The 7,190-nt window shown below is 34.1% G+C and overlaps 1 long non-coding RNA gene across 1 annotated transcript; it reads right to left on the bottom strand.

Moving 5' to 3' along the window:
• Nucleotides 1-714: 714 nt before the first annotated feature.
• Nucleotides 715-6,443, bottom strand: LOC140141275 (uncharacterized). Its single transcript, XR_011857388.1, has 3 exons — nucleotides 6,213-6,443; nucleotides 5,710-5,769; nucleotides 715-1,553 (listed from the first exon to the last, which is right to left on the bottom strand). It is a non-coding gene; the product is annotated as an uncharacterized lncRNA (long non-coding RNA).
• Nucleotides 6,444-7,190: the final 747 nt, after the last annotated feature.

The raw sequence follows: 7,190 nt of genomic DNA, 5'->3' as shown, positions 1-7,190 counted from the left end.
TGGCACAGATGTAGAGCTTAAAACACTGTATAATTCTTGATATTGGATTAAGTGACCTTTTCATGTGTTTTCAATATTACGAGGGCTCAGAGCAAGAACTAGCTATGTCCACAATTACATGTTACTGATTTCGGCAACAAATGGATAGTTAATTCTGCACTCCATAATAAATGCAAGTGACACCATGTAGCTTAAGATGACAGCGAGCCAGGTTTCAAGATCGATTTCACGACCAGTCATACATATTACCTGTTTTATTGTTACCTTATGGAGGCCAGACTTTTATTTGAATGATAATGGCTCTGTCACGCCGTATTGAATACCCTCTGTACGGAATGTTACATCACAATTCAGTATAATTATTCAAGGTTGGTACGCGTGTCTGTCATCGACTTGACAACAGGCACACCCGGTACAAACATTTTGTAAATCGTGGAAAGTCGTATTTATGCAAAATGATCAAAAAATGATACTTTTAGGTGTTATTCTGTTAGTTTCTGTTTGGCAAATCATAAATGCGTACGTGTTTTGGTCAAAATGGCAATAATCTTACTTTTACCCCTACCCACCTGATATAGCTATACACAACCCTTAAAACGGTTACTGGAATAAAAAAACCCCCAAATATTTGGTTATTGAATAAATTAATTATTTAAATATTTTTAAAGATAATATTATGACAATAATAAATAAATTAATAATAAAAGCAGCAATTTCCCCGATATGTCAGAGGTCAAAGTTTCCCAAAAACCGGAAGCTACAATAGCGATTGGGCTTATTGAATACTAGTATGTCGTTCAGTATACGACTTGAGACAACAGAGAAACCAAGACCAGTAACCAATACCATTGTTATGTAGAACCGGAAACTTGAAAAGGCGCATTGTCTTAATTATTTTAGTACTAAGCCAGTCCAGTCATTTTAGTCCAGTCAAACACCAATCTTTAATCGTATTGTTGAAGAGGATAATAAGCTTATACTTATGTATAGAATTAGTAAATAGCTTTAGTCTTTGTTTGCTTTGGCTAAATCCTGTTCAAGTGGTGGGTTAACCAACAATTAACAATGAGAGGACATTCCTGAACCTCGTTGACTTGGGGATGATTTGAAGTGACCGCCAATTTTGACCATTTAATATTTAATACCAGCAATGTAGAAAAAGAGAAATAATGTAGCACCAAAATATTGTACCGTTTTACTGAAGGAGCAAAGTTTAACAAGCCATAACTCCGCTTCTGGATATCGTTTGAAGTCAAATGATATATCATTGTAAAGCTTATGATATATATATTCTAAACACGGAAGAAAACAAATTTGACCAGGGTCCGACTTTACGAGCGTTTCGCCGTGGACGGTCACATATATTTAAAATTGTAATATTTTAATTCAACAATCTGTTGTAGCAGCAATTTGTGCCAATTTCCTGTCTTTGCAGTCATACAAAATTCTAGTCGTAAGTATAGGCACAAAAGTTCTCAAATCGATCTGGAAATTATTGCAAATATATCCGCCATCTTGTTAGTTGTCTAAGGGTGCTCAGTGCATTTCATTTCCTGAAACAAAAATTGATAAGAGTAAAATATATTATACAGATTAAATGTATTTAATTTTCTGTCTTCTTATAGCTCATCTTGAGTCCTAGTTGGCCAGCAATATCACATCGGACTTCAGTTGTATCTGCCATAATACAGGGTGAGTCAAAAAAAGTGCAATAGAGCAAAGAATCGATATTTATGTAAGAGCCACTTTGAACTTTCCAATTATTGAAAGTTTCTATAAATGCCACACTCAATAGTCACCTGTTGTGAAAAAACTGAAGTCAATCACATCTACCGTTTAATGTTTACGAGTTCTTTTGCTACGATACCCAATTTCATTATTTGTCCACGATGTACCATGTATTTTGAATGAGAGAACACAATGCACGATAACGGCACCAGCTCTGAAACTGACTTTAACTTAAATAAGGTTGATTTTTACGTTATTTTAATTTCTTTTTTCTGTTCAAACAAACTTTTTAACATTACTTTAAGTCCTTCATATCTCAGTCGACTCCAACTCCAGTTTTTTTTAAATCCCAGTATGTCCATATGGGTATTTTATAATTCACTCCACTCCAATTTGCGCGCATTTCATTTCGACATTTGAAAAAATCCGCCTACAAATGTGTATGTTTTTGATAGAGAAAAAACATCTTTAAAGTAAAGGTAAAATGAAAATAACAACAAATAATGTTTCTTTTCCTTAAACAAGACCAAGGACAATAACAATTTGGGTGCTCCATTTTATTTAAATGCCAATGAGATTAAGAAAATAGCAGTTGTTCCAAATCTACCTTACACAGAGTGGGCTGACTTTCAAATTTTAAAATTGGGTATCGCTATAAAATGTGTCATAAAAATAAAACGGTAAATGCTAATTCCTTGGTTTTTTCACACAAGGTCACTAATTGATATATCATTTATAAAATGTTTTAAAACCTATAAGGTTCAAATCGGTTCTTAAATAAAAATGGATTCTTTTCTCTATTGCACTTTTTTTGACTCACCCTTAAAGCACTTAAAGAATGTTGTACACTGCTTAATATTAGCACTGTAATGAAGATACCAGGTTGGGCATATTTTAGGGGGCAAGGGAGCTCACATGCCCTGGGCGCCGTCTTGGTGTATCATCGACCAATTCAACGCTCCCTAGATCAATTCTACGCAACCTCCAAGCAGTAAAACTTAAAGTCAAAATTGTCACGCGCAAATATAAATAGTCATTTCAAAGACCGTTTTAAGACTGAAATTCAACTTGATTATAACCACATTAGTTGTATGCAATTTGTTTGTATCCTTGCCCCCCGGGCGCCACAATGCCAAGCTACACCAAACATTGACAAAATACCGCGACAGCGCCCATCGTACATGCTTTGCAAGTTATTGACGAGTTTTAGTTCTCAGTTCTGACCTGAATCGTAATTCTATAGAATATTTATAGAATGCTGATCACTCGCACCTCTCAAATTAGTATCTTTGAAAAGAGCAGTATTGTATTTAATCTATTATTAGGTATATCACCCCAAAAATAAGCGCAGCAGAAACATGTTATTTGACGCTTTTAATTGAATCATCGTTATGAATGCTTCAAAAAACAAAAAACAGAATTAAAATCGGATAATGCAAAGTGATGTAACGTCAACTTGAACATACCCGGAAATCGGGTGAAAACCTGCCACAAATTGCTATAAATGGCAAAATGGTAATTTTTGGGATTTGTAATGCTTATTCGGACACTTACTTGAAAAGGTAGCATTGATTTAAGTATCACAGATTAATTGCATATCTTTCCGGACTTCGTTAAAGAAAACAAGATTAAAAAATCTCTCCTCGAATAAATGTAATAAATCCACCAAATATACAATTTTAGCCATTTTGACCAATCTGCAGACAAATAAAAGCTTAAAAAATGACTAAGTCCAGCTAATTAATATGCAAAAATAATGCCAACAGAGAACCGTACATGATATGAGGATGCGGTTTTTTTTGCACACATAAGTATCCAAAGTTCTTTCATCTGGTAACAAAAAATACACAAAAGTCATTAATTATGCAAATTAGCTAATTACATCTAATTATATATTTATGCCATTCTTATGTTAATTAGGCATATGTAATTTTACTTTTTCAATGTTTTATTTATGTTTTATTCATACAGCATGATTTTGTCAAATATGAACCTGCTGTGATGTTGAATAAAGAAACTGCAGTTAATTGCCTAAGTGCACCGAGTTTTCAATTGGTATAGGGAAGTGTTTCACTCATTGTCCAAGGAAAAAAAAAATACATGATAACAAACACTGGTATTTCAGACCGGTGGTACTAGGTCCTCTATTTCGAGAGACCTATATTTATTGATTTATGGACGATCTAAAAAAATTCATAAAACAGGTCTTAACTCTTAAACTAGGCAGTGTTTAATTTCGGCGGAGTTGATAGTGATTTAGGAAATGTTTCACCTACCATATATTAAAAAGACAAATTATTGTGATCAATGAAACATAACGAGGAAATCGTTTTTTGACATGTATGTTTTCAAAAATTGGCCAACTTTGATCGGCGCGCTTTTTGATTCACTGTTATGTATGCGTGCACAGTATGACAGAATTATTGTGCAGCCACTGTGACATACCTACTATTATTGCAGACATATACAGGTGATGAGTGCTACTTGCTTGTAGTGCATGGCGATATATTCAAAAATTGTTTTAACCTATTGCTATGGTAGTTAATTCTGTTACATCATCACTTCGACGGCGAATATGATACTAATCAATACACTAAACTGGCCGCTCTAACACCATTAATGCAATAATGGTTGTGATATCTGCATACTGATCAATAACAGTTAGATATAAACCGTCCCTGTGTAATCCTCGTGCAATCCATCTAGTGCCCCACGCGATTCGCCGAGCGCAAGCAGCGACAATGGCACAATGACTTAAGTTGATAACAGACCAGTTTATAGTCATCGCGGATTCGGCAGTATGTGGCGGTCACGTCAAATTATAATGATTAAAACCATATTGTAACATTTCCATAACATATGGAAAGGTTTGGCTACAAAAACGATTCTATTATAAACCATCTATGCACAGTTTCCACCTCGATACAGCTGAGCACACAATTTCGTCCAAGCTAGTCTCAACACAGTCTTTCATTACACTATACGGTTGAGTGCATCATAGAGCTCTAGAGCTGAGATTCTAGCTGAAAAATAGGCCTCTGTGATTGTTTTTCTCAAAACCTGAAGTGTTCCCTTAATCCAATCAGATTTTTTTTAAATATCGAACGAAAGCTAACACTTTCCCCTAAAACACTTTTTATTACTAGGTCAACATATAACGCAATTCAATATTAGCAATGCGAATGTGGTATTTAAATCTGTTGAAAACGACCTTTCCAATCACGATTTTTGACCAAAATGTAGGTTTTAAATGTCAAAGTGTCCCTTACAATATTTTTCAAATTTTATGTCATTAAATGAAAGAGCACATTTATATTCTCTATATACTAGCGTCATTAGAATCAGCAATTGCCAATTCTATTTAAATTGCCAATCTTGTGCAAAAGGTTACTATTTTGGTCTGTTTTGTCATACGGTTATAAATTCAATGAACTATGAATTTGCTAAAGAGCGCTTACAGATTTAAGTCGATAACGTTACCCTCATTATAATACAAAAGGACCAGTTTATAGTCATCACGGATTCGGCAGTATGTGGCGGTTACGTCGAATTATAATGAGTAAAGCCATATTGTAACATTTCCATAGAAATAGATCGATATTTCTTTTCCATAGAATGTTAGCCTTTTTCTGTCAGATATGTCCCCTTTTTGAGCCGAACAAATTAGTTTAAGCAAAGAAAATTGGACGTACGTGTACGTACTGTGTTATGAACATCGCGTACGTGTTCGACTAATATTCCCGGCTAATATTTCCATCGTAATAATAAAACGACTGTTCCTGTGCTTTATTCAGAATCTCTGATATTAACAAAACTACAGCACCTGAAGTCTTGATTTTGCAGGGTATGTCAGATTAATTAAGTACAGTACAATCGGGTAAAAAACAGAATTTTGAAACATATTGAGGGCGTCCTTCTCAGCAAATGTTACAATATGGCTTTAAAGCAACTTTTCTATCAGTAAGAGCACTTGTTACTTACTTTTATATGCCGGGATGTTACTTCGTTGTTGCATTATTTTAAACAAACATTCTGCTCCACCTGTTGTCAAATAATAATAATAATAATAATAATAATAATAATAATAATAATAATAATAATAATAATAATAATAATAATAATAATAATAATAATAATAATAATAACAATAACACTAATAATAATAATAATAATAATAATAATAATAATAATAATAATAATAATAATAATAATAATAATAATAATAATAATTATTATTATTATTATATAATAAATAATAATAATAATAATAATAATAATAATAATAGTATTGTGATGATGATTAAACATTGAAGAGAAATTACAGAGATTTGAGTACTATAAGATCTGGAGAAAGGCGCTTTATAAATCCAAAATTTATTTTAATTTTAAAGGAATACGCTATTACTAGTTTCATTTTCAGGCCCCAACAGTGTTTACTAGTGAAATAACATACCAATTATTCGTAAGAACAAAATCCTACTTACACTCGCCATCAAGAAGTTGTTCAGGATTCCCTCCAGAGCAATCGCATCTCTTTATTCTCTGCAGATATGGCACCGCCTCTCCCTGGTGTACAACGCAACACAGTGCCAGAAGAACCAGACTTGCAATAACTATTTGTGTCTTCATTATCGTCGTGTGTTTTCCAATTTGACCAGAGTAAATTTTTGCAATGTTCTAGCAACGTATGCATGGACAAGTATGAAAATAACCACGAAGGGACCACTTTATAAAGGAATGATGAATCTGAACACATGACTGGGAGCACATGTTTTAGGTATCACCGGGAGTATAACGGTGTTTGAATTAGTCTCAGTCCAGCGGGCTTTTACTCCTCCCCTTTAACAACAAACGCGTCTGTCATTTCTTTTTACGGTCCATGGTCTGGCGAAACACCTCGAAATATCATCAATCAATCAATGTGTCAAAACCTTTTATTGACCGAAATCTTTCAATGGGGGATTTGCAGTGGCGTGGCTAGGTGGAGGCAGGGGGCAGAGTGTCGTACCCACAGGAATTTTCATAAACCACACCAATAATTATTCCTGTAGCCATAAGGATGCAGAAAAAGTATAGTTTGACCAATCTGTGACGTACGCTTCTCGAGTTATAAGCAAAAAGGTCAACTGTCATATTTTGACCACCACAGGGGTCAAATCCTTTCAAATGCGACGATTTAATCAAAATGGCCTCAAATTGTTCCTCTTGCCAAAATACTTCAAATGAAGAATAGTTTTCCCATATAATGGGGCAAACTATTCTTTACTTGGCTTGTATTTGCGAGAGGAACAATTTGAGACCATTTTGGTTTAAATCTGAGCATTTGTACAGATTTGACCCCGGTGGAGGTCAAAATATGACCGTTGACCTTTTAAAGTGCTTCTAACTCAAGAACCGTTTGCTTATAACTCAAGAACAGATAGGTCAAACTATACTTTTTCTGAATCCTTATTGACTAGAGG

Source organism: Amphiura filiformis, chromosome 19 (assembly GCF_039555335.1).
Source record: "Amphiura filiformis chromosome 19, Afil_fr2py, whole genome shotgun sequence".
NCBI lineage: Eukaryota > Metazoa > Echinodermata > Ophiuroidea > Amphilepidida > Amphiuridae > Amphiura > Amphiura filiformis.
This window is presented reverse-complemented; position numbering and strand designations above follow the sequence as displayed.